Source organism: Pristiophorus japonicus, unplaced genomic scaffold, assembly GCF_044704955.1.
Source record: "Pristiophorus japonicus isolate sPriJap1 unplaced genomic scaffold, sPriJap1.hap1 HAP1_SCAFFOLD_168, whole genome shotgun sequence".
Taxonomy (NCBI): domain Eukaryota; kingdom Metazoa; phylum Chordata; class Chondrichthyes; family Pristiophoridae; genus Pristiophorus; species Pristiophorus japonicus.
This window is the reverse complement of record NW_027251362.1, coordinates 211,073-236,785: the sequence shown is the minus strand read 5'-3', so window position 1 is coordinate 236,785 and position 25,713 is coordinate 211,073. Positions and strand designations below refer to the sequence as shown.

Genomic DNA, 25,713 nt, shown 5'->3' with positions numbered 1-25,713 from the left:
AGGTATCTGAGAGACAGCACATGCACGATGGGCCATAATATCATTTCTCACCACCGTCAGAATCTGAGAGCTGCGCTTTTCACTGTCGGCGGCTCGTTGGTCCACGGTTATGATTCTCCCTTCGGAATGATCACATTTGAAATGCGAGAGTCACGGGCCAAATCCCGGACGAGCCCCGCCATGTTTTACTCAAATTTCCGCTTCTAACAGCCGCTCGACATGTGAGAAAACAGACGTATTTCACGTTAAAACGTGTGATTTTACGCCGATGTTCCCTCAGCATCCAAATCCCAGAGCAAAGTGAAACCCGCCAAACTGAGTAAAGTTAAAATATCTCAGAGGTACTCGGCTCTGTGACTCGTTGGATAACCGAAAGCCTTGTTTGGTTCCGGCCGATACTTGATCAGTATATCTTCCTGTCTGTACGCATAGGTTCACCTCAATTAGGATAAGCATACATTCAGCGTCAATCTCCACCTCTGCCCTGAATATGAGTGCGTCCTGGTTCTCTAGAGCTGAAAGGATGAGAGAAGCTGCTTTTTGAATTCGTCCCTTGGCTGCCGAATTCAAAGCATACAGTTAATCAATCCGGGCTGGCAAAGCTGCCTGGTCTGATTAAAAGGCGGTGACAGCCTATATTGTAAGCATGTTCTCGTCTTCTGGCCTCAACATTAGGTTCAGCGTATCGGATGATAAGCACCGCTCCCATTGTCTGGTAATGGTTCTGCTATTCCCACTAACACTTCCTCTGGACCATCCTTTGTTACGTTATTGCCCGATTACCACCCACTTTGCCTTTCTCCATTGTGCCATGTATTATTTAATCACTCCTTCGTTCCGCTGCATCACAAACGTTCCCATTTGACATTTCTCGCTGCGTATTTTTTCCAGGGGCTATTTTTGTTGAAAACATCTGTAATCTTTAACTTTTTCCTGAAATATCGCAATTATTATCCGACAGAACGTGAAACCGGATTCTTCCTCCACAAAATCTGCACGACCTGCCGAGTTTTACATATTTATCTGTTTTTATTCATTCTATTTCCGTGTCCCTTTTAAGGGGATTTGCTGTCTGTCCAAGATCATTCTCTGTCTCTGTAAAATGGTGTGCTATCAGACCCTCATCATTCTGTGTCTGTTTCAAAGGGATGTGCTGTCTGTCCCGGATTTCCAATTTGAAATTTCAAAACCTGCCTTTGGAGGTTAAGGAATATTAGTTTGTTTGTGTGTTTCAGACTGGGCTGGTTTTACGTCCTTCCCTCCCTCCTTGTCTATCACCTGTGGCTTCAATAACAGTCTCTGCGCCGCGTGGTCCTGAGCCCCACTGCACAATTGCCTTCAGGGATGATCGAAATCTCACTTTATTCTTTTAAAAGGGAACTGCTGTCAGTCAAGGGTCATTCTGCATCTGGGTAAAAGGGATGTCCTTGCAATCCCGGATCATTCTGTGTCTGTTTAAATGGGCAGGTTGTCAGTTCCGGTTCATAATCTTTCCCTTTAAAACGGATTTTCTCATAAACCCGGGTCATCCTGTATTGTTTGAGAAGGAGTATGATTTCAGCTGCAATGACCGAATTGTTAAACTATAGTGTTCCAATTTACATTGGGGTTGCCTGCGCCGGTGCGCACCCAGATCGCAGTGCATCTGTTCATTCACTCGCAATATGCTCATCTTTTCCTAAATCCACTCCTTGATATTGCAGTTGCCCCGAATTTGCTCGCAATATATACAACAACACAATGAATGTTGCTGGCAGCGGCCGCGTGGCCTAATGGATAAGGCGTCTGACTTCGATGACAACCGCAAAGTTATCAGAAGATTGCAGGTTCGAGTCCTGCCGCGGTCAACTTAGCTCGCTACGAGACATTTTATATTCTTTGTTGTGATTCTGCCGAGAAACCAACCATCTCTTCCAGTCACTCACCTGAAGTGAAGGAAGGCTGTTTGCTCAAAGAATCTCATGGCTGGTTTTCATCATTGTCGATCTGCATGCACGGGCAGAGCAAGCTGTGAAGTGGACTTTCTAGCACATTATTTCTGTTTGGATACAAAAAGCAGGAGATTGAATGGCTGACGATATCTTATAGCAGAGACGAGGTGGCCGAGAGGTTAAGGCGATGGACTGCTAATCCATTGTGCTCTGCACGCATGGGTTCGAATCCCATTCTCGTCGTCGTTGGCTTGCAGGTTAAACACTTTTTGACATTCACATTTCATCTCATCTCCAAATTCCCCTTTTACTGACAGGGATGCTGTACTTTCCTCATGTCATGTCTCAAATTAATAATATATTCGTCAAAAGGAGAACAGTTGCAGTACAATGGCGAGGGGCACTAATTCGATAGGTATCTGAGAGACAGCACATGCACAATGGGCCATAATATCATTTCTCACCACCGTCAGAATCTGAGAGCTGCGCTTTTCACTGTCGGCGGCTCGTTGGTCCACGGTTATGATTCTCCCTTCGGAATGATCACATTTGAAATGCGAGAGTCACGGGCCAAATCCCGGACGAGCCCCGCCATGTTTTACTCAAATTTCCGCTTCTAACAGCCGCTCGACATGCGGGAAAACAGACGTATTTCACGTTAAAACGTGTGATTTTACGCCGATGTTCCCTCAGCATCCAAATCCCAGAGCAAAGTGAAACCCGCCAAACTGAGTAAAGTTAAAATATCTCAGAGGTACTCGGCTCTGTGACTCGTTGGATAACCGAAAGCCTTGTTTGGTTCCGGCCGATACTTGATCAGTATATCTTCCTGTCTGTACGCATAGGTTCACCTCAATTGGGATAAGCATACATTCAGCGTCAATCTCCACCTCTGCCCTGAATATGAGTGCGTCCTGGTTCTCTAGAGCTGAAAGGATGAGAGAAGCTGCTTTTTGAATTCGTCCCTTGGCTGCCGAATTCAAAGCATACAGGAAATCAATCCGGGCTGGCAAAGCTGCCTGGTCTGATTAAAAGGCGGTGACAGCCTATATTGTAAGCATGTTCTCGTCTTCTGGCCTCAACATTAGGTTCAACGTATCGGATGATAAGCACCGCTCCCATTGTCTGGTAATGGTTCTGCTATTCCCACTAACACATCCTCTGGACCATCCTTTGTTACGTTATTGCCCGATTACCACCCACTTTGCCTTTCTCCATTGTGCCATGTATTATTTAATCACTCCTTCGTTCCGCTGCATCACAAATGTTCCCATTTGACATTTCTCGCTGCGTATTTTTTCCAGGCGCTATTTTTGTTGAAAACATCTGTAATCTTTAACTTTTTCCTGAAATATCGCAATTATTATCCGACAGAACGTGAAACCGGATTCTTCCTCCACAAAATCTGCACGACCTGCCGAGTTTTACATATTTATCTGTTTTTATTCATTCTATTTCCGTGTCCCTTTTAAGGGGATTTGCTGTCTGTCCAAGATCATTCTCTGTCTCTGTAAAATGGTGTGCTATCAGACCCTCATCATTCTGTGTCTGTTTCAAAGGGATGTGCTGTCTGTCCCGGATTTCCAATTTGAAATTTCAAAACCTGCCTTTGGAGGTTAAGGAATATTAGTTTGTTTGTGTGTTTCAGACTGGGCTGGTTTTACGTCCTTCCCTCCCTCCTTGTCTATCACCTGTGGCTTCAATAACAGTCTCTGCGCCGCGTGGTCCTGAGCCCCACTGCACAATTGCCTTCAGGGATGATCGAAATCTCACTTTATTCTTTTAAAAGGGAACTGCTGTCAGTCAAGGGTCATTCTGCATCTGGGTAAAAGGGATATCCTTGCAATCCCGGATCATTCTGTGTCTGTTTAAATGGGCAGGTTGTCAGTTCCGGTTCATAATCTTTCCCTTTAAAACGGATTTTCTCATAAACCCGGGTCATCCTGTATTGTTTGAGAAGGAGTATGATTTCAGCTGCAATGACCGAATTGTTAAACTATAGTGTTCCAATTTACATTGGGGTTGCCTGCGCCGGTGCGCACCCAGATCGCAGTGCATCTGTTCATTCACTCGAAATATGCTCATCTTTTCCTAAATCCACTCCTTGATATTGCAGTTGCCCCGAATTTGCTCGCAATATATACAACAACACAATGAATGTTGCTGGCAGCGGCCGCGTGGCCGAATGGATAAGGCGTCTGACTTCGATGACAACAGCAAAGTTATCAGAAAATTGCAGGTTCGAGTCCTGCCGCGGTCAACTTAGCTCGCTACGAGACATTTTATATTCTTTGTTGTGATTCTGCCGAGAAACCAACCATCTCTTCCAGTCACTCACCTGAAGTGAAGGAAGGCTGTTTGCTCAAAGAATGTCATGGCAAGTTTTCATCATTGTCGATCTGCATGCACGGGCAGAGCAAGCTGTGAAGTGGACTTTCTTGCACATTATTTCTGTTTGGATACAAAAAGCAGGAGATTGAATGGCTGACGATATCTTATAGCAGAGACGAGGTGGCCGAGAGGTTAAGGCGAAGGACTGCTAATCCATTGTGCTCTGCACGCATGGGTTCGAATCCCATTCTCGTCGTCGTTGGCTTGCAGCTTAACCACTTCTTGACATTCACATTTAACCTCATCGCCAAATTCCCCTTTTACTTACAGGGATGCTGTACTTTCCTCATGTCATGTCTCAAATTAATAATATATTGGTCAAAAGGAGAACAGTTGCAGTACAATGGCGAGGGGCACTAATTAGATAGGTATCTGAGAGACAGCACGTGCACGATGGGCCATAATATCATTTCTCACCACCGTCAGAATCTGAGAGCTGCGCTTTTCACTGTCGGCGGCTCGTTGGTCCACGGTTATGATTCTCCCTTCGGAATGATCACATTTGAAATGCGAGAGTCACGGGCGAAATCCCGGACGAGCCCCGCCATGTTTTACTCAAATTCCCGCTTCTAACAGCCGCTCGACATGTGAGAAAACAGACGTATATCACGTTAAAACGTGTGATTTTACGCCGATGTTCCCTCAGCATCCAAATCCCAGAGCAAAGTGAAACCCGCCAAACTGAGTAAAGTTAAAATATCTCAGAGGTACTCGGCTCTGTGACTCGTTGGATAACCTAAAGCCTTGTTTGGTTCCGGCCGATACTTGATCAGTATATCTTCCTGTCTGTACGCATAAGTTCACCTCAATTGGGATACGCATTCATTCAGCGTCAATCTCCACCTCTGCCCTGAATATGTGTGCGTCCTGGTTCTCTAGAGCTGAAAAGATGAGAGAAGCTGCTTTTTGAATTCGTCCCTTGGCTGCCGAATTCAAAGCATACAGGAAATCAATCCGGGCTGGCAAAGCTGCCTGGTCTGATTAAAAGGCGGTGACAGCCTATATTGTAAGCATGTTCTCGTCTTCTGGCCTCAACATTAGGTTCAACGTATCGGATGATAAGCATCGCTCCCATTGTCTGGTAATGGTTCTGCTATTCCCACTAACACTTCCTCTGGACCATCCTTTGTTACGTTATTGCCCGATTACCACCCACTTTGCCTTTCTCCATTGTGCCATGTATTATTTAATTACTCTTTCGTTCCGCTGCATCACAAACGTTCCCATTTGACATTTCTCGCTGCGTATTTTTTCCAGGCGCTATTTTTGTTGAAAACAACTGTAATCTTTAACTTTTTCCTGAAATATCGCAATTATTATCCGACAGAACGTGAAACCGGATTCTTTCTCCACAAAATCTGCACGACCTGCCGAGTTTTACATATTTATCTGTTTTTATTCATTCTATTTCCGTGTCCCTTTTAAGGGGAATTGCTGTCTGTCCAAGATCATTCTCTGTCTCTGTAAAATGGTGTGCTATCAGACCCTCATCATTCTGTGTCTGTTTCAAAGGGATGTGCTGTCTGTCCCGGATTTCCAATTTGAAATTTCAAAACCTGGCTTTGGAGGTTAAGGAATATTAGTTTGTTTGTGTGTTTCAGACTGGGCTGGTTTTACGTCCTTCCCTCCATCGTTGTCTATCACCTGTGGCTTCAATAACAGTCTCTGCGCCGCGTGGTCCTGAGCCCCACTGCACAATTGCCTTCAGGGATGATCGAAATCTCACTTTATTCTTTTAAAAGGGAACTGCTGTCAGTCAAGGGTCATTCTGCATCTGGGTAAAAGGGATGTCCTTGCAATCCCGGATCATTCTGTGTCTGTTTAAATGGGCTGGTTGTCAGTTCCGGTTCATAATCTTTCCCTTTAAAACGGATTTTCTCATAAACCCGGGTCATCCTGTATTGTTTGAGAAGGAGTATGATTTCAGCTGCAATGACGGAATTGTTAAACTATAGTGTTCCAATTTACATTGGGGTTGCCTGCGCCGGTGCGCACCCAGATCGCAGTGCATCTGTTCATTCACTCGAAATATGCTCATCTTTTCCTAAATCCACTCCTTGATATTGCAGTTGCCCCGAATTTGCTCGCAATATATACAACAACACAATGAATGTTGCTGGCAGCGGCCGCGTGGCCGAATGGATAAGGCGTCTGACTTCGATGACAACCGCAAAGTTATCAGAAAATTGCAGGTTCGAGTCCTGCCGCGGTCAACTTAGCTCGCTACGAGACATTTTATATTCTTTGTTGTGATTCTGCCGAGAAACCAACCATCTCTTCCAGTCACTCACCTGAAGTGAAGGAAGGCTGTTTGCTCAAAGAATGTCATGGCAAGTTTTCATCATTGTCGATCTGCATGCACGGGCAGAGCAAGCTGTGAAGTGGACTTTCTTGCACATTATTTCTGTTTGGATACAAAAAGCAGGAGATTGAATGGCTGACGATATCTTATAGCAGAGACGAGGTGGCCGAGAGGTTAAGGCGAAGGACTGCTAATCCATTGTGCTCTGCACGCATGGGTTCGAATCCCATTCTCGTCGTCGTTGGCTTGCAGCTTAACCACTTTTTGACATTCACATTTAACCTCATCGCCAAATTCCCCTTTTACTTACAGGGATGCTGTACTTTCCTCATGTCATGTCTCAAATTAATAATATATTGGTCAAAAGGAGAACAGTTGCAGTACAATGGCGAGGGGCACTAATTAGATAGGTATCTGAGAGACAGCACGTGCACGATGGGTCATAATATCATTTCTCACCACCGTCAGAATCTGAGAGCTGCGCTTTTCACTGTCGGCGGCTCGTTGGTCCACGGTTATGATTCTCCCTTCGGAATGATCACATTTGAAATGCGAGAGTCACGGGCGAAATCCCGGACGAGCCCCGCCATGTTTTACTCAAATTCCCGCTTCTAACAGCCGCTCGACATGTGAGAAAACAGACGTATATCACGTTAAAACGTGTGATTTTACGCCGATGTTCCCTCAGCATCCAAATCCCAGAGCAAAGTGAAACCCGCCAAACTGAGTAAAGTTAAAATATCTCAGAGGTACTCGGCTCTGTGACTCTTGGATAACAGAAAGCCTTGTTTGGTTCCGGCCGATACTTGATCAGTATATCTTCCTGTCTGTACGCATAAGTTCACCTCAATTGGGATACGCATTCATTCAGCGTCAATCTCCACCTCTGCCCTGAATATGTGTGCGTCCTGGTTCTCTAGAGCTGAAAAGATGAGAGAAGCTGCTTTTTGAATTCGTCCCTTGGCTGCCGAATTCAAAGCATACAGGAAATCAATCCGGGCTGGCAAAGCTGCCTGGTCTGATTAAAAGGCGGTGACAGCCTATATTGTAAGCATGTTCTCGTCTTCTGGCCTCAACATTAGGTTCAACGTATCGGATGATAAGCATCGCTCCCATTGTCTGGTAATGGTTCTGCTATTCCCACTAACACTTCCTCTGGACCATCCTTTGTTACGTTATTGCCCGACAACCACCCACTTTGCCTTTCTCCATTGTGCCATGTATTATTTAATTACTCTTTCGTTCCGCTGCATCACAAACGTTCCCATTTGACATTTCTCGCTGCGTATTTTTTCCAGGCGCTATTTTTGTTGAAAACAACTGTAATCTTTAACTTTTTCCTGAAATATCGCAATTATTATCCGACAGAACGTGAAACCGGATTCTTCCTCCACAAAATCTGCACGACCTGCCGAGTTTTACATATTTATCTGTTTTTATTCATTCTATTTCCGTGTCCCTTTTAAGGGGAATTGCTGTCTGTCCAAGATCATTCTCTGTCTCTGTAAAATGGTGTGCTATCAGACCCTCATCATTCTGTGTCTGTTTCAAAGGGATGTGCTGTCTGTCCCGGATTTCCAATTTGAAATTTCAAAACCTGGCTTTGGAGGTTAAGGAATATTAGTTTGTGTGTTTCAGACTGGGCTGGTTTTACGTCCTTCCCTCCCTCGTTGTCTATCACCTGTGGCTTCAATAACAGTCTCTGCGCCGCGTGGTCCTGAGCCCCACTGCACAATTGCCTTCAGGGATGATCGAAATCTCACTTTATTCCTTTAAAAGGGAACTGCTGTCAGTCAAGGGTCATTCTGCATCTGGGTAAAAGGGATGTCCTTGCAATCCCGGATCATTCTGTGTCTGTTTAAATGGGCTGGTTGTCAGTTCCGGTTCATAATCTTTCCCTTTAAAACGGATTTTCTCATAAACCCGGGTCATCCTGTATTGTTTGAGAAGGAGTATGATTTCAGCTGCAATGACGGAATTGTTAAACTATAGTGTTCCAATTTACATTGGGGTTGCCTGCGCTGGTGCGCACCCAGATCGCAGTGCATCTGTTCATTCACTCGAAATATGCTCATCTTTTCCTAAATCCACTCCTTGATATTGCAGTTGCCCCGAATTTGCTCGCAATATATACAACAACACAATGAATGTTGCTGGCAGCGGCTGCGTGGCCTAATGGATAAGGCGTCTGACTTCGATGACAACCGCAAAGTTATCAGAAGATTGCAGGTTCGAGTCCTGCCGCGGTCAACTTAGCTCGCTACGAGACATTTTATATTCTTTGTTGTGATTCTGCCGAGAAACCAACCATCTCTTCCAGTCACTCACCTGAAGTGAAGGAAGGCTGTTTGCTCAAAGAATCTCATGGCAAGTTTTCATCATTGTCGATCTGCATGCACGGGCAGAGCAAGCTGTGAAGTGGACTTTCTTGCACATTATTTCTGTTTGGATACAAAAAGCAGGAGATTGAATGGCTGACGATATCTTATAGCAGAGACGAGGTGGCCGAGAGGTTAAGGCGAAGGACTGCTAATCCATTGTGCTCTGCACGCATGGGTTCGAATCCTATTCTCGTCGTTGTTGTCTTGCCGCTTAACCACTTTTTGACATTCACATTTAACCTCATCGCCAAATTCCCCTTTTACTTACAGGGATGCTGTACTTTCCTCATGTCATGTCTCAAATTAATAATATATTCGTCAAAAGGAGAACAGTTGCAGTACAATGGCGAGGGGCACTAATTAGATAGGTATCTGAGAGACAGCACATGCACGATGGGCCATAATATCATTTCTCACCACCGTCAGAATCTGAGAGCTGCGCTTTTCACTGTCGGCGGCTCGTTGGTCCACGGTTATGATTCTCCCTTCGGAATGATCACATTTGAAATGCGAGAGTCACGGGCCAAATCCCGGACGAGCCCCGCCATGTTTTACTCAAATTTCCGCTTCTAACAGCCGCTCGACATGTGAGAAAACAGACGTATTTCACGTTAAAACGTGTGATTTTACGCCGATGTTCCCTTAGCATCCAAATCCCAGAGCAAAGTGAAACCCGCCAAACTGAGTAAAGTTAAAATATCTCAGAGGTACTCGGCTCTGTGACTCGTTGGATAACCGAAAGCCTTGTTTGGTTCCGGCCGATACTTGATCAGTATATCTTCCTGTCTGTACGCATAAGTTCACCTCAATTGGGATACGCATACATTCAGCGTCAATCTCCACCTCTGCCCTGAATATGAGTGCGTCCTGGTTCTCTAGAGCTGAAAAGATGAGAGAAGCTGCTTTTTGAATTCGTCCCTTGGCTGCCGAATTCAAAGCATACAGGAAATCAATCCGGGCTGGCAAAGCTGCCTGGTCTGATTAAAAGGCGGTGACAGCCTATATTGTAAGCATGTTCTCGTCTTCTGGCCTCAACATTAGGTTCAACGTATCGGATGATAAGCACCGCTCCCATTGTCTGGTAATGGTTCTGCTATTCCCACTAACACTTCCTCTGGACCATCCTTTGTTACGTTATTGCACGATTACCACCCACTTTGCCTTTCTCCATTGTGCCATGTATTATTTAATCACTCCTTCGTTCCGCTGCATCACAAACGTTCCCATTTGACATTTCTCGCTGCGTATTTTTTCCAGGCGCTATTTTTGTTGAAAACATCTGTAATCTTTAACTTTTTCCTGAAATATCGGAATTATTATCCGACAGAACGTGAAACCGGATTCTTCCTCCACAAAATCTGCACGACCTGCCGAGTTTTACATATTTATCTGTTTTTATTCATTCTATTTCCGTGTCCCTTTTAAGGGGAATTGCTGTCTGTCCAAGATCATTCTCTGTCTCTGTAAAATGGTGTGCTATCAGACCCTCATCATTCTGTGTCTGTTTCAAAGGGATGTGCTGTCTGTTCCGGATTTCCAATTTGCAATTTCAAAACCTGGCTTTGGAGGTTAAGGAATATTAGTTTGTTTGTGTGTTTCAGACTGGGCTGGTTTTACGTCCTTCCCTCCCTCGTTGTCTATCACCTGTGGCTTCAATAACAGTCTCTGCGCCGCGTGGTCCTGAGCCCCACTGCACAATTGCCTTCAGGGATGATCGAAATCTCACTTTATTCTTTTAAAAGGGAACTGCTGTCAGTCAAGGGTCATTCTGCATCTGGGTAAAAGGGATGTCCTTGCAATCCCGGATCATTCTGTGTCTGTTTAAATGGGCTGGTTGTCAGTTCCGGTTCATAATCTTTCCCTTTAAAACGGATTTTCTCATAAACCCGGGTCATCCTGTATTGTTTGAGAAGGAGTATGAATTCAGCTGCAATGACGGAATTGTTAAACTATAGTGTTCCAATTTACATTGGGGTTGCCTGCGCCGGTGCGCACCCAGATCGCAGTGCATCTGTTCATTCACTCGAAATATGCTCATCTTTTCCTAAATCCACTCCTTGATATTGCAGTTGCCCCGAATTTGCTCGTAATATATACAACAACACAATGAATGTTGTTGGCAGCGGCCACGTGGCCGAATGGATAAGGCGTCTGACTTCGATGACAACCGCAAAGTTATCAGAAAATTGCAGGTTCGAGTCCTGCCGCGGTCAACTTAGCTCGCTACGAGACATTTTATATTCTTTGTTGTGATTCTGCCGAGAAACCAACCATCTCTTCCAGTCACTCACCTGAAGTGAAGGAAGGCTGTTTGCTCAAAGAATCTCATGGCTGGTTTTCATCATTGTCGATCTGCATGCACGGGCAGAGCAAGCTGTGAAGTGGACTTTCTAGCACATTATTTCTGTTTGGATACAAAAAGCAGGAGATTGAATGGCTGACGATATCTTATAGCAGAGACGAGGTGGCCGAGAGGTTATGGCGATGGACTGCTAATCCATTGTGCTCTGCACGCATGGGTTCGAATCCCATTCTCGTCGTCGTTGGCTTGCAGCTTAACCATTTTTTGACATTCACATTTAACCTCATCGCCAAATTCCCCTTTTACTTACAGGGATGCTGTACTTTCCTCATGTCATGTCTCAAATTAATAATATATTGGTCAAAAGGAGAACAGTTGCAGTACAATGGCGAGGGGCACTAATTAGATAGGTATCTGAGAGACAGCACGTGCACGATGGGCCATAATATCATTTCTCACCACCGTCAGAATCTGAGAGCTGCGCTTTTCACTGTCGGCGGCTCGTTGGTCCACGGTTATGATTCTCCCTTCGGAATGATCACATTTGAAATGCGAGAGTCACGGGCGAAATCCCGGACGAGCCCCGCCATGTTTTACTCAAATTCCCGCTTCTAACAGCCGCTCGACATGTGAGAAAACAGACGTATATCACGTTAAAACGTGTGATTTTACGCCGATGTTCCCTCAGCATCCAAATCCCAGAGCAAAGTGAAACCCGCCAAACTGAGTAAAGTTAAAATATCTCAGAGGTACTCGGCTCTGTGACTCGTTGGATAACAGAAAGCCTTGTTTGGTTCCGGCCGATACTTGATCAGTATATCTTCCTGTCTGTACGCATAAGTTCACCTCAATTGGGATACGCATTCATTCAGCGTCAATCTCCACCTCTGCCCTGAATATGTGTGCGTCCTGGTTCTCTAGAGCTGAAAAGATGAGAGAAGCTGCTTTTTGAATTCGTCCCTTGGCTGCCGAATTCAAAGCATACAGGAAATCAATCCGGGCTGGCAAAGCTGCCTGGTCTGATTAAAAGGCGGTGACAGCCTATATTGTAAGCATGTTCTCGTCTTCTGGCCTCAACATTAGGTTCAACGTATCGGATGATAAGCATCGCTCCCATTGTCTGGTAATGGTTCTGCTATTCCCACTAACACTTCCTCTGGACCATCCTTTGTTACGTTATTGCCCGACAACCACCCACTTTGCCTTTCTCCATTGTGCCATGTATTATTTAATTACTCTTTCGTTCCGCTGCATCACAAACGTTCCCATTTGACATTTCTCGCTGCGTATTTTTTCCAGGCGCTATTTTTGTTGAAAACAACTGTAATCTTTAACTTTTTCCTGAAATATCGCAATTATTATCCGACAGAACGTGAAACCGGATTCTTCCTCCACAAAATCTGCACGACCTGCCGAGTTTTACATATTTATCTGTTTTTATTCATTCTATTTCCGTGTCCCTTTTAAGGGGAATTGCTGTCTGTCCAAGATCATTCTCTGTCTCTGTAAAATGGTGTGCTATCAGACCCTCATCATTCTGTGTCTGTTTCAAAGGGATGTGCTGTCTGTCCCGGATTTCCAATTTGAAATTTCAAAACCTGGCTTTGGAGGTTAAGGAATATTAGTTTGTTTGTGTGTTTCAGACTGGGCTGGTTTTACGTCCTTCCCTCCCTCGTTGTCTATCACCTGTGGCTTCAATAACAGTCTCTGCGCCGCGTGGTCCTGAGCCCCACTGCACAATTGCCTTCAGGGATGATCGAAATCTCACTTTATTCTTTTAAAAGGGAACTGCTGTCAGTCAAGGGTCATTCTGCATCTGGGTAAAAGGGATGTCCTTGCAATCCCGGATCATTCTGTGTCTGTTTAAATGGGCTGGTTGTCAGTTCCGGTTCATAATCTTTCCCTTTAAAACGGATTTTCTCATAAACCCGGGTCATCCTGTATTGTTTGAGAAGGAGTATGATTTCAGCTGCAATGACGGAATTGTTAAACTATAGTGTTCCAATTTACATTGGGGTTGCCTGCGCTGGTGCGCACCCAGATCGCAGTGCATCTGTTCATTCACTCGAAATATGCTCATCTTTTCCTAAATCCACTCCTTGATATTGCAGTTGCCCCGAATTTGCTCGCAATATATACAACAACACAATGAATGTTGCTGGCAGCGGCTGCGTGGCCTAATGGATAAGGCGTCTGACTTCGATGACAACCGCAAAGTTATCAGAAGATTGCAGGTTCGAGTCCTGCCGCGGTCAACTTAGCTCGCTACGAGACATTTTATATTCTTTGTTGTGATTCTGCCGAGAAACCAACCATCTCTTCCAGTCACTCACCTGAAGTGAAGGAAGGCTGTTTGCTCAAAGAATCTCATGGCAAGTTTTCATCATTGTCGATCTGCATGCACGGGCAGAGCAAGCTGTGAAGTGGACTTTCTTGCACATTATTTCTGTTTGGATACAAAAAGCAGGAGATTGAATGGCTGACGATATCTTATAGCAGAGACGAGGTGGCCGAGAGGTTAAGGCGAAGGACTGCTAATCCATTGTGCTCTGCACGCATGGGTTCGAATCCTATTCTCGTCGTTGTTGTCTTGCCGCTTAACCACTTTTTGACATTCACATTTAACCTCATCGCCAAATTCCCCTTTTACTTACAGGGATGCTGTACTTTCCTCATGTCATGTCTCAAATTAATAATATATTCGTCAAAAGGAGAACAGTTGCAGTACAATGGCGAGGGGCACTAATTAGATAGGTATCTGAGAGACAGCACATGCACGATGGGCCATAATATCATTTCTCACCACCGTCAGAATCTGAGAGCTGCGCTTTTCACTGTCGGCGGCTCGTTGGTCCACGGTTATGATTCTCCCTTCGGAATGATCACATTTGAAATGCGAGAGTCACGGGCCAAATCCCGGACGAGCCCCGCCATGTTTTACTCAAATTTCCGCTTCTAACAGCCGCTCGACATGTGAGAAAACAGACGTATTTCACGTTAAAACGTGTGATTTTACGCCGATGTTCCCTTAGCATCCAAATCCCAGAGCAAAGTGAAACCCGCCAAACTGAGTAAAGTTAAAATATCTCAGAGGTACTCGGCTCTGTGACTCGTTGGATAACCGAAAGCCTTGTTTGGTTCCGGCCGATACTTGATCAGTATATCTTCCTGTCTGTACGCATAAGTTCACCTCAATTGGGATACGCATACATTCAGCGTCAATCTCCACCTCTGCCCTGAATATGAGTGCGTCCTGGTTCTCTAGAGCTGAAAAGATGAGAGAAGCTGCTTTTTGAATTCGTCCCTTGGCTGCCGAATTCAAAGCATACAGGAAATCAATCCGGGCTGGCAAAGCTGCCTGGTCTGATTAAAAGGCGGTGACAGCCTATATTGTAAGCATGTTCTCGTCTTCTGGCCTCAACATTAGGTTCAACGTATCGGATGATAAGCACCGCTCCCATTGTCTGGTAATGGTTCTGCTATTCCCACTAACACTTCCTCTGGACCATCCTTTGTTACGTTATTGCACGATTACCACCCACTTTGCCTTTCTCCATTGTGCCATGTATTATTTAATCACTCCTTCGTTCCGCTGCATCACAAACGTTCCCATTTGACATTTCTCGCTGCGTATTTTTTCCAGGCGCTATTTTTGTTGAAAACATCTGTAATCTTTAACTTTTTCCTGAAATATCGGAATTATTATCCGACAGAACGTGAAACCGGATTCTTCCTCCACAAAATCTGCACGACCTGCCGAGTTTTACATATTTATCTGTTTTTATTCATTCTATTTCCGTGTCCCTTTTAAGGGGAATTGCTGTCTGTCCAAGATCATTCTCTGTCTCTGTAAAATGGTGTGCTATCAGACCCTCATCATTCTGTGTCTGTTTCAAAGGGATGTGCTGTCTGTTCCGGATTTCCAATTTGCAATTTCAAAACCTGGCTTTGGAGGTTAAGGAATATTAGTTTGTTTGTGTGTTTCAGACTGGGCTGGTTTTACGTCCTTCCCTCCCTCGTTGTCTATCACCTGTGGCTTCAATAACAGTCTCTGCGCCGCGTGGTCCTGAGCCCCACTGCACAATTGCCTTCAGGGATGATCGAAATCTCACTTTATTCTTTTAAAAGGGAACTGCTGTCAGTCAAGGGTCATTCTGCATCTGGGTAAAAGGGATGTCCTTGCAATCCCGGATCATTCTGTGTCTGTTTAAATGGGCTGGTTGTCAGTTCCGGTTCATAATCTTTCCCTTTAAAACGGATTTTCTCATAAACCCGGGTCATCCTGTATTGTTTGAGAAGGAGTATGAATTCAGCTGCAATGACGGAATTGTTAAACTATAGTGTTCCAATTTACATTGGGGTTGCCTGCGCCGGTGCGCACCCAGATCGCAGTGCATCTGTTCATTCACTCGAAATATGCTCATCTTTTCCTAAATCCACTCCTTGATATTGCAGTTGCCCCGAATTTGCTCGTAATATATACAACAACACAATGAATGTTGTTGGCAGCGGCCACGTGGCCGAATGGATAAGGCGTCTGACTTCGATGACAACCGCAAAGTTATCAGAAAATTGCAGGTTCGAGTCCTGCCGCGGTCAACTTAGCTCGCTACGAGACATTTTATATTCTTTGTTGTGATTCTGCCGAGAAACCAACCATCTCTTCCAGTCACTCACCTGAAGTGAAGGAAGGCTGTTTGCTCAAAGAATGTCATGGCAAGTTTTCGTCATGGCAAGTTTTCATCATTGTCGATCTGCATGCACGGGCAGAGCAAGCTGTGAAGTGGACTTTCTTGCACATTATTTCTGTTTGGATACAAAAAGCAGGAGATTGAATGGCTGACGATATCTTATAGCAGAGACGAGGTGGCCGAGAGGTTAAGACGATGGACTGCTAATCCATTGTGCTCTGCAAGCATGGGGTCGAATCCCATTCTCGTCGTCGTTGTCTTGCCGCTTAACCACTTTTTGACATTCACATTTAACCTCATCGCCAAATTCCCATTTTACTTACAGGGATGCTGTACTTTCCTCATGTCATGTCTCAAATTAATAATATATTCGTCAAAAGGAGAACAGTTGCAGTACAATGCGAGGGGCACTAATTAGATAGGTATCTGAGAGACAGCACATGCACGATGGGCCATAATATCATTTCTCACCACCGTCAGAATCTGAGAGTTGCGCTTTTCACTGTCGGCGGCTCGTTGGTCCACGGTTACGATTCTCCCTTCGGAATGATCACATTTGAAATGCGAGAGTCACGGGCGAAATCCCGGACGAGCCCCGCCATGTTTTACTCAAATTTCCGCTTCTAACAGCCGCTCGACATGTGAGAAAACAGACGTATTTCACGTTAAAACGTGTGATTTTACGCCGATGTTCCCTCAGCATCCAAATCCCAGAGCAAAGTGAAACCCGCCAAACTGAGTAAAGTTAAAATATCTCAGAGGTACTCGGCTCTGTGACTCGTTGGATAACCGAAAGCCTTGTTTGGTTCCGGCCGATACTTGATCAGTATATCTTCCTGTCTGTACGCATAAGTTCACCTCAATTGGGATACGCATACATTCAGCGTCAATCTCCACCTCTGCCCTGAATATGTGTGCGTCCTGGTTCTCTAGAGCTGAAAAGATGAGAGAAGCTGCTTTTTGAATTCGTCCCTTGGCTGCCGAATTCAAAGCATACAGGAAATCAATCCGGGCTGGCAAAGCTGCCTGGTCTGATTAAAAGGCGGTGACAGCCTATATTGTAAGCATGTTCTCGTCTTCTGGCCTCAACATTAGGTTCAACGTATCGGATGATAAGCACCGCTCCCATTGTCTGGTAATGGTTCTGCTATTCCCACTAACACTTCCTCTGGACCATCCTTTGTTACGTTATTGCCCGATTACCACCCACTTTGCCTTTCTCCATTGTGCCATGTATTATTTAATCACTCCTTCGTTCCGCTGCATCACAAACGTTCCCATTTGACATATCTCGCTGCGTATTTTTTCCAGGCGCTATTTTTGTTGAAAACATCTGTAATCTTTAACTTTTTCCTGAAATATCGGAATTATTATCCGACAGAACGTGAAACCGGATTCTTCCTCCACAAAATCTGCACGACCTGCCGAGTTTTACATATTTATCTGTTTTTATTCATTCTATTTCCGTGTCCCTTTTAAGGGGATTCGCTGTCTGTCCAAGATCATTCTCTGTCTCTGTAAAATGGTGTGCTATCAGACCCTCATCATTCTGTGTCTGTTTCAAAGGGATGTGCTGTCTGTCCCGGATATCCAATTTGAAATTTCAAAACCTGCCTTTTGAGGTGAAGGAATATTAGTTTGTTTGTGTGTTTCAGACTGGGCTGGTTTTACGTCCTTCCCTCCCTCCTTGTCTATCACCTGTGGCTTCAATAACAGTCTCTGCGCCGCGTGGTCCTGAGCCCCACTGCACAATTGCCTTCAGGGATGATCGAAATCTCACTTTATTCTTTTAAAAGGGAACTGCTGTCAGTCAAGGGTCATTCTGCATCTGGGTAAAAGGGATGTCCTTGCAATTCCGGATCATTCTGTGTCTGTTTAAATGGGCTGGTTGTCAGTTCCGGTTCATAATCTTTCCCTTTAAAACGGATTTTCTCATAAACCCGGGTCATCCTGTATTGTTTGAGAAGGAGTATGATTTCAGCTGCAATGACCGAATTGTTAAACTATAGTGTTCCAATTTACATTGGGGTTGCCTGCGCCGGTGCGCACCCAGATCGCAGTGCATCTGTTCATTCACTCGAAATATGCTCATCTTTTCCTAAATCCACTCCTTGATATTGCAGTTGCCCCGAATTTGCTCGCAATATATACAACAACACAATGAATGTTGCTGGCAGCGGCCGCGTGGCCTAATGGATAAGGCGTCTGACTTCGATGACAACCGCAAAGTTATCAGAAGATTGCAGGTTCGAGTCCTGCCGTGGTCAACTTAGCTCGCTACGAGACATTTTATATTCTTTGTTGTGATTCTGCCGAGAAACCAACCATCTCTTCCAGTCACTCACCTGAAGTGAAGGAAGTCTGTTTGCTCAAAGAATCTCATGGCAAGTTTTCATCATTGTCGATCTGCATGCACGGGCAGAGCAAGCTGTGAAGTGGACTTTCTTGCACATTATTTCTGTTTGGATACAAAAAGCAGGAGATTGAATGGCTGACGATATCTTATAGCAGAGACGAGGTGGCCGAGAGGTTAAGACGATGGACTGCTAATCCATTGTGCTCTGCAAGCATGGGGTCGAATCCCATTCTCGTTGTCGTTGTCTTGCCGCTTAACCACGTTTTGACATTCACATTTAACCTCATCGCCAAATTCCCATTTTACTTACAGGGATGCTGTACTTTCCTCATGTCATGTCTCAAATTAATAATATATTCGTCAAAAGGAGAACAGTTGCAGTACAATGGCGAGGGGCACTAATTAGATAGGTATCTGAGAGACAGCACATGCACGATGGGCCATAATATCATTTCTCACCACCGTCAGAATCTGAGAGCTGCGCTTTTCACTGTCGGCGGCTCGTTGGTCCACGGTTATGATTCTCCCTTCGGAATGATCACATTTGAAATGCGAGAGTCACGGGCGAAATCCCGGACGAGCCCCGCCATGTTTTACTCAAATTTCCGCTTCTACAGCCGCTCGACATGTGAGAAAACAGACGTATTTCACGTTAAAACGTGTGATTTTACGCCGATGTTCCCTCTGCATCCAAATCCCAGAGCAAAGTGAAACCCGCCAAACTGAGTAAAGTTAAAATATCTCAGAGGTACTCGGCTCTGTGACTCGTTGGATAACCGAAAGCCTTGTTTGGTTCCGGCCGATACTTGATCAGTATATCTTCCTGTCTGTACCCATAAGTTCACCTCAATTGGGATACGCATACATTCAGCGTCAATCTCCACCTCTGCCCTGAATATGTGTGCGTCCTGGTTCTCTAGAGCTGAAAAGATGAGAGAAGCTGCTTTTTGAATTCGTCCCTTGGCTGCCGAATTCAAAGCATACAGGAAATCAATCCGGGCTGGCAAAGCTGCCTGGTCTGATTAAAAGGCGGTGACAGCCTATATTGTAAGCATGTTCTCGTCTTCTGGCCTCAACATTAGGTTCAACGTATCGGATGATAAGCACCGCTCCCATTGTCTGGTAATGGTTCTGCTATTCCCACTAACACTTCCTCTGGACCATCCTTTGTTACGTTATTGCCCGATTACCACCCACTTTGCCTTTCTCCATTGTGCCATGTATTATTTAATCACTCCTTCGTTCCGCTGCATCACAAACGTTCCCATTTGACATTTCTCGCTGCGTATTTTTTCCAGGCGCTATTTTTGTTGAAAACATCTGTAATCTTTAACTTTTTCCTGAAATATCGGAATTATTATCCGACAGAACGTGAAACCGGATTCTTCCTCCACAAAATCTGCACGACCTGCCGAGTTTTACATATTTATCTGTTTTTATTCATTCTATTTCCGTGTCCCTTTTAAGGGGATTCGCTGTCTGTCCAAGATCATTCTCTGTCTCTGTAAAATGGTGTGCTATCAGACCCTCATCATTCTGTGTCTGTTTCAAAGGGATGTGCTGTCTGTCCCGGATATCCAATTTGAAATTTCAAAACCTGCCTTTGGAGGTGAAGGAATATTAGTTTGTTTGTGTGTTTCAGACTGGGCTGGTTTTACGTCTTTCCCTCCCTCCTTGTCTATCACCTGTGGCTTCAATAACAGTCTCTGCGCCGCGTGGTCCTGAGCCCCACTGCACAATTGCCTTCAGGAATGATCGAAATCTCACTTTATTCTTTTAAAAGGGAACTGCTGTCAGTCAAGGGTCATTCTGCATCTGGGTAAATGGGATGTCCTTGCAATCCCGGATCATTCTGTGTCTGTTTAAATGGGCTGGTTGTCAGTTCCGGTTCATAATCTTTCCCTTTAAAACGGATTTTCTCATAAACCCGGGTCATCCTGTATTGTTTGAGAAGGAGTATGATTTCAGCTGCAATGACCGAATTGTTAAACTATAGTGTTCCAATTTACATTGGGGTTGCCTGCGCCGGTGCGCACCCAGATCGCAGTGCATCTGTTCATTCACTCGAAATATGCTCATCTTTTCCGAAATCCACTCCTTGATATTGCAGTTGCCCCGAATTTGCTCGCAATATATACAACAACACAATGAATATTGCTGGCAGCGGCCGCGTGGCCTAATGGATAAGGCGTCTGACTTCGATGACAACCGCAAAGTTATCAGAAGATTGCAGGTTCGAGTCCTGCCGCGGTCAACTTAGCTCGCTACGAGACATTTTATATTCTTTGTTGTGATTCTGCCGAGAAACCAACCATCTCTTCCAGTCACTCACCTGAAGTGAAGGAAGGCTGTTTGCTCAAAGAATCTCATGGCTAGTTTTCATCATTGTCGATCTGCATGCACGGGCAGAGCAAGCTGTGAAGTGGACTTTCTTGCACATTATTTCTGTTTGGATACAAAAAGCAGGAGATTGAATGGCTGACGATATCTTATAGCAGAGACGATGTGGCCGAGAGGTTAAGACGATGGACTGCTAATCCATTGTGCTCTGCAAGAATGGGGTCGAATCCCATTCTCGTTGTCGTTGTCTTGCCGCTTAACCACGTTTTGACATTCACATTTAACCTCATCGCCAAATTCCCATTTTACTTACAGGGATGCTGTACTTTCCTCATGTCATGTCTCAAATTAATAATATATTCGTCAAAAGGAGAACAGTTGCAGTACAATGGCGAGGGGCACTAATTAGATAGGTATCTGAGAGACAGCACATGCACGATGGGCCATAATATCATTTCTCACCACCGTCAGAATCTGAGAGCTGCGCTTTTCACTGTCGGCGGCTCGTTGGTCCACGGTTATGATTCTCCCTTCGGAATGATCACATTTGAAATGCGAGAGTCACGGGCGAAATCCCGGACGAGCCCCGCCATGTTTTACTCAAATTTCCGCTTCTACAGCCGCTCGACATGTGAGAAAACAGACGTATTTCACGTTAAAACGTGTGATTTTACGCCGATGTTCCCTCTGCATCCAAATCCCAGAGCAAAGTGAAACCCGCCAAACTGAGTAAAGTTAAAATATCTCAGAGGTACTCGGCTCTGTGACTCGTTGGATAACCGAAAGCCTTGTTTGGTTCCGGCCGATACTTGATCAGTATATCTTCCTGTCTGTACGCATAAGTTCACCTCAATTGGGATACGCATACATTCAGCGTCAATCTCCACCTCTGCCCTGAATATGTGTGCGTCCTGGTTCTCTAGAGCTGAAAAGATGAGAGAAGCTGCTTTTTGAATTCGTCCCTTGGCTGCCGAATTCACAGCATACAGGAAATCAATCCGGGCTGGCAAAGCTGCCTGGTCTGATTAAAAGGCGGTGACAGCCTATATTGTAAGCATGTTCTCGTCTTCTGGCCTCAACATTAGGTTCAACGTATCGGATGATAAGCACCGCTCCCATTGTCTGGTAATGGTTCTGCTATTCCCACTAACACTTCCTCTGGACCATCCTTTGTTACGTTATTGCCCGATTACCACCCACTTTGCCTTTCTCCATTGTGCCATGTATTATTTAATCACTCCTTCGTTCCGCTGCATCACAAACGTTCCCATTTGACATTTCTCGCTGCGTATTTTTTCCAGGCGCTATTTTTGTTGAAAACATCTGTAATCTTTAACTTTTTCCTGAAATATCGGAATTATTATCCGACAGAACGTGAAACCGGATTCTTCCTCCACAAAATCTGCACGACCTGCCGAGTTTTACATATTTATCTGTTTTTATTCATTCTATTTCCGTGTCCCTTTTAAGGGGATTCGCTGTCTGTCCAAGATCATTCTCTGTCTCTGTAAAATGGTGTGCTATCAGACCCTCATCATTCTGTGTCTGTTTCAAAGGGATGTGCTGTCTGTCCCGGATATCCAATTTGAAATTTCAAAACCTGCCTTTGGAGGTGAAGGAATATTAGTTTGTTTGTGTGTTTCAGACTGGGCTGGTTTTACGTCTTTCCCTCCCTCCTTGTCTATCACCTGTGGCTTCAACAACAGTCTCTGCGCCGCGTGGTCCTGAGCCCCACTGCACAATTGCCTTCAGGAATGATCGAAATCTCACTTTATTCTTTTAAAAGGGAACTGCTGTCAGTCAAGGGTCATTCTGCATCTGGGTAAATGGGATGTCCTTGCAATCCCGGATCATTCTGTGTCTGTTTAAATGGGCTGGTTGTCAGTTCCGGTTCATAATCTTTCCCTTTAAAACGGATTTTCTCATAAACCCGGGTCATCCTGTATTGTTTGAGAAGGAGTATGATTTCAGCTGCAATGACCGAATTGTTAAACTATAGTGTTCCAATTTACATTGGGGTTGCCTGCGCCGGTGCGCACCCAGATCGCAGTGCATCTGTTCATTCACTCGAAATATGCTCATCTTTTCCGAAATCCACTCCTTGATATTGCAGTTGCCCCGAATTTGCTCGCAATATATACAACAACACAATGAATGTTGCTGGCAGCGGCCGCGTGGCCTAATGGATAAGGCGTCTGACTTCGATGACAACCGCAAAGTTATCAGAAGATTGCAGGTTCGAGTCCTGCCGCGGTCAACTTAGCTCGCTACGAGACATTTTATATTCTTTGTTGTGATTCTGCCGAGAAACCAACCATCTCTTCCAGTCACTCACCTGAAGTGAAGGAAGGCTGTTTGCTCAAAGAATCTCATGGCAAGTTTTCATCATTGTCGATCTGCATGCACGGGCAGAGCAAGCTGTGAAGTGGACTTTCTTGCACATTATTTCTGTTTGGATACAAAAAGCAGGAGATTGAATGGCTGACGATATCTTATAGCAGAGACGAGGTGGCCGAGAGGTTAAGACGATGGACTGCTAATCCATTGTGCTCCGCAAGAATGGGGTCGAATCCCATTCTCGTTCTCGTTGTCTTGCCGCTTAACCACGTTTTGACATTCACATTTAACCTCATCGCCAAATTCCCATTTTACTTACAGGGATGCTGTACTTTCCTCATGTCATGTCTCAAATTAATAATATATTCGTCAAAAGGAGAACAGTTGCAGTACAATGGCGAGGGGCACTAATTAGATAGGTATCTGAGAGACATCACATGCACGATGGGCCATAATATCATTTCTCACCACCGTCAGAATCTGAGAGCTGCGCTTTTCACTGTCGGCGGCTCGTTGGTCCACGGTTATGATTCTCCCTTCGGAATGATCACATTTGAAATGCGAGAGTCACGGGCGAAATCCCGGACGAGCCCCGCCATGTTTTACTCAAATTTCCGCTTCTAACAGCCGCTCGACATGTGAGAAAACAGACGTATTTCACGTTAAAACGTGTGATTTTACGCCGATGTTCCCTCAGCATCCAAATCCCAGAGCAAAGTGAAACCCGCCAAACTGAGTAAAGTTAAAATATCTCAGAGGTACTCGGCTCTGTGACTCGTTGGATAACCGAAAGCCTTGTTTGGTTCCGGCCGATACTTGATCAGTATATCTTCCTGTCTGTACGCATAAGTTCACCTCAATTGGGATACGCATACATTCAGCGTCAATCTCCACCTCTGCCCTGAATATGTGTGCGTCCTGGTTCTCTAGAGCTGAAAAGATGAGAGAAGCTGCTTTTTGAATTCGTCCCTTGGCTGCCGAATTCAAAGCATACAGGAAATCAATCCGGGCTGGCAAAGCTGCCTGGTCTGATTAAAAGGCGGTGACAGCCTATATTGTAAGCATGTTCTCGTCTTCTGGCCTCAACATTAGGTTCAACGTATCGGATGATAAGCACCGCTCCCATTGTCTGGTAATGGTTCTGCTATTCCCACTAACACTTCCTCTGGACCATCCTTTGTTACGTTATTGCCCGATTACCACCCACTTTGCCTTTCTCCATTGTGCCATGTATTATTTAATCACTCCTTCGTTCCGCTGCATCACAAACGTTCCCATTTGACATTTCTCGCTGCGTATTTTTTCCAGGCGCTATTTTTGTTGAAAACATCTGTAATCTTTAACTTTTTCCTGAAATATCGGAATTATTATCCGACAGAACGTGAAACCGGATTCTTCCTCCACAAAATCTGCACGACCTGCCGAGTTTTACATATTTATCTGTTTTTATTCATTCTATTTCCGTGTCCCTTTTAAGGGGATTCGCTGTCTGTCCAAGATCATTCTCTGTCTCTGTAAAATGGTGTGCTATCAGACCCTCATCATTCTGTGTCTGTTTCAAAGGGATGTGCTGTCTGTCCCGGATATCCAATTTGAAATTTCAAAACCTGCCTTTGGAGGTGAAGGAATATTAGTTTGTTTGTGTGTTTCAGACTGGGCTGGTTTTACGTCCTTCCCTCCCTCCTTGTCTATCACCTGTGGCTTCAATAACAGTCTCTGCGCCGCGTGGTCCTGAGCCCCACTGCACAATTGCCTTCAGGGATGATCGAAATCTCACTTTATTCTTTTAAAAGGGAACTGCTGTCAGTCAAGGGTCATTCTGCATCTGGGTAAAAGGGATGTCCTTGCAATCCCGGATCATTCTGTGTCTGTTTAAATGGGCTGGTTGTCAGTTCCGGTTCATAATCTTTCCCTTTAAAACGGATTTTCTCATAAACCCGGGTCATCCTGTATTGTTTGAGAAGGAGTATGATTTCAGCTGCAATGACCGAATTGTTAAACTATAGTGTTCCAATTTACATTGGGGTTGCCTGCGCCGGTGCGCACCCAGATCGCAGTGCATCTGTTCATTCACTCGAAATATGCTCATCTTTTCCGAAATCCACTCCTTGATATTGCAGTTGCCCCGAATTTGCTCGCAATATACACAACAACACAATGAATGTTGCTGGCAGCGGCCGCGTGGCCTAATGGATAAGGCGTCTGACTTTGATGACAACCCCAAAGTTATCAGAAGATTGCAGGTTCGAGTCCTGCCGCGGTCAATTTAGCTCGCTACGATACTTTTTATATTCTTTGTTGTGATTCTGCCGAGAAACCAACCATCTCTTCCAGTCACTCACCTGAAGTGAAGGAAGGCTGTTTGCTCAAAGAATCTCATGGCAAGTTTTCATCATTGTCGATCTGCATGCACGGGCAGAGCAAGCTGTGAAGTGGACTTTCTTGCACATTATTTCTGTTTGGATACAAAAAGCAGGAGATTGAATGGCTGACGATATCTTATAGCAGAGACGAGGTGGCCGAGAGGTTGAGGCGATGGACTGCTAATCTATTGTGCTCTGCACGCATGGGTTCGAATCCCATTCTCGTCGTCGTTGGCTTGCAGGTTGAACACTTTTTGACATTCACATTTAACCTCATCGCCAAATTCCCCTTTTACTTACAGGGATGCTGTACTTTCCT

General features: G+C 44.9%; 19 non-coding genes across 19 annotated transcripts; all 19 read left to right on the top strand.

The window, feature by feature from the left end:
* Positions 1–1,758: 1,758 nt before the first annotated feature.
* Positions 1,759–1,847, top strand: trnar-ucg (transfer RNA arginine (anticodon UCG)). Its single transcript is given in 2 exon segments — positions 1,759–1,795; positions 1,812–1,847. It is a non-coding gene; the product is annotated as a tRNA-Arg (tRNA).
* Positions 1,848–2,092: 245 nt separating this feature from the next.
* Positions 2,093–2,174, top strand: trnas-gcu (transfer RNA serine (anticodon GCU)). The gene has a single exon. It is a non-coding gene; the product is annotated as a tRNA-Ser (tRNA).
* A 1,928-nt stretch (positions 2,175–4,102) lies between these two features.
* Positions 4,103–4,191, top strand: trnar-ucg (transfer RNA arginine (anticodon UCG)). The gene is given in 2 exon segments: positions 4,103–4,139; positions 4,156–4,191. It is a non-coding gene; the product is annotated as a tRNA-Arg (tRNA).
* Positions 4,192–4,436: 245 nt separating this feature from the next.
* Positions 4,437–4,518, top strand: trnas-gcu (transfer RNA serine (anticodon GCU)). The gene has a single exon. It is a non-coding gene; the product is annotated as a tRNA-Ser (tRNA).
* A 1,928-nt stretch (positions 4,519–6,446) lies between these two features.
* Positions 6,447–6,535, top strand: trnar-ucg (transfer RNA arginine (anticodon UCG)). Its single transcript is given in 2 exon segments — positions 6,447–6,483; positions 6,500–6,535. It is a non-coding gene; the product is annotated as a tRNA-Arg (tRNA).
* Positions 6,536–6,780: 245 nt separating this feature from the next.
* On the top strand, positions 6,781–6,862 carry trnas-gcu (transfer RNA serine (anticodon GCU)). The gene has a single exon. It is a non-coding gene; the product is annotated as a tRNA-Ser (tRNA).
* A 1,923-nt stretch (positions 6,863–8,785) lies between these two features.
* Positions 8,786–8,874, top strand: trnar-ucg (transfer RNA arginine (anticodon UCG)). Its single transcript is given in 2 exon segments — positions 8,786–8,822; positions 8,839–8,874. It is a non-coding gene; the product is annotated as a tRNA-Arg (tRNA).
* A 245-nt stretch (positions 8,875–9,119) lies between these two features.
* trnas-gcu (transfer RNA serine (anticodon GCU)) lies at positions 9,120–9,201 on the top strand. Its single transcript has one exon. It is a non-coding gene; the product is annotated as a tRNA-Ser (tRNA).
* Positions 9,202–11,129: 1,928 nt separating this feature from the next.
* trnar-ucg (transfer RNA arginine (anticodon UCG)) lies at positions 11,130–11,218 on the top strand. The gene is given in 2 exon segments: positions 11,130–11,166; positions 11,183–11,218. It is a non-coding gene; the product is annotated as a tRNA-Arg (tRNA).
* A 245-nt stretch (positions 11,219–11,463) lies between these two features.
* trnas-gcu (transfer RNA serine (anticodon GCU)) lies at positions 11,464–11,545 on the top strand. Its single transcript has one exon. It is a non-coding gene; the product is annotated as a tRNA-Ser (tRNA).
* Positions 11,546–13,473: 1,928 nt separating this feature from the next.
* trnar-ucg (transfer RNA arginine (anticodon UCG)) lies at positions 13,474–13,562 on the top strand. Its single transcript is given in 2 exon segments — positions 13,474–13,510; positions 13,527–13,562. It is a non-coding gene; the product is annotated as a tRNA-Arg (tRNA).
* Positions 13,563–13,807: 245 nt separating this feature from the next.
* Positions 13,808–13,889, top strand: trnas-gcu (transfer RNA serine (anticodon GCU)). Its single transcript has one exon. It is a non-coding gene; the product is annotated as a tRNA-Ser (tRNA).
* A 1,928-nt stretch (positions 13,890–15,817) lies between these two features.
* On the top strand, positions 15,818–15,906 carry trnar-ucg (transfer RNA arginine (anticodon UCG)). The gene is given in 2 exon segments: positions 15,818–15,854; positions 15,871–15,906. It is a non-coding gene; the product is annotated as a tRNA-Arg (tRNA).
* Positions 15,907–16,167: 261 nt separating this feature from the next.
* On the top strand, positions 16,168–16,249 carry trnas-gcu (transfer RNA serine (anticodon GCU)). The gene has a single exon. It is a non-coding gene; the product is annotated as a tRNA-Ser (tRNA).
* A 1,927-nt stretch (positions 16,250–18,176) lies between these two features.
* On the top strand, positions 18,177–18,265 carry trnar-ucg (transfer RNA arginine (anticodon UCG)). Its single transcript is given in 2 exon segments — positions 18,177–18,213; positions 18,230–18,265. It is a non-coding gene; the product is annotated as a tRNA-Arg (tRNA).
* A 2,254-nt stretch (positions 18,266–20,519) lies between these two features.
* On the top strand, positions 20,520–20,608 carry trnar-ucg (transfer RNA arginine (anticodon UCG)). The gene is given in 2 exon segments: positions 20,520–20,556; positions 20,573–20,608. It is a non-coding gene; the product is annotated as a tRNA-Arg (tRNA).
* Positions 20,609–22,862: 2,254 nt separating this feature from the next.
* Positions 22,863–22,951, top strand: trnar-ucg (transfer RNA arginine (anticodon UCG)). Its single transcript is given in 2 exon segments — positions 22,863–22,899; positions 22,916–22,951. It is a non-coding gene; the product is annotated as a tRNA-Arg (tRNA).
* A 2,255-nt stretch (positions 22,952–25,206) lies between these two features.
* trnaq-uug (transfer RNA glutamine (anticodon UUG)) lies at positions 25,207–25,295 on the top strand. Its single transcript is given in 2 exon segments — positions 25,207–25,243; positions 25,260–25,295. It is a non-coding gene; the product is annotated as a tRNA-Gln (tRNA).
* Positions 25,296–25,540: 245 nt separating this feature from the next.
* On the top strand, positions 25,541–25,622 carry trnas-gcu (transfer RNA serine (anticodon GCU)). Its single transcript has one exon. It is a non-coding gene; the product is annotated as a tRNA-Ser (tRNA).
* The last annotated feature ends 91 nt before the right edge of the window (positions 25,623–25,713 follow it).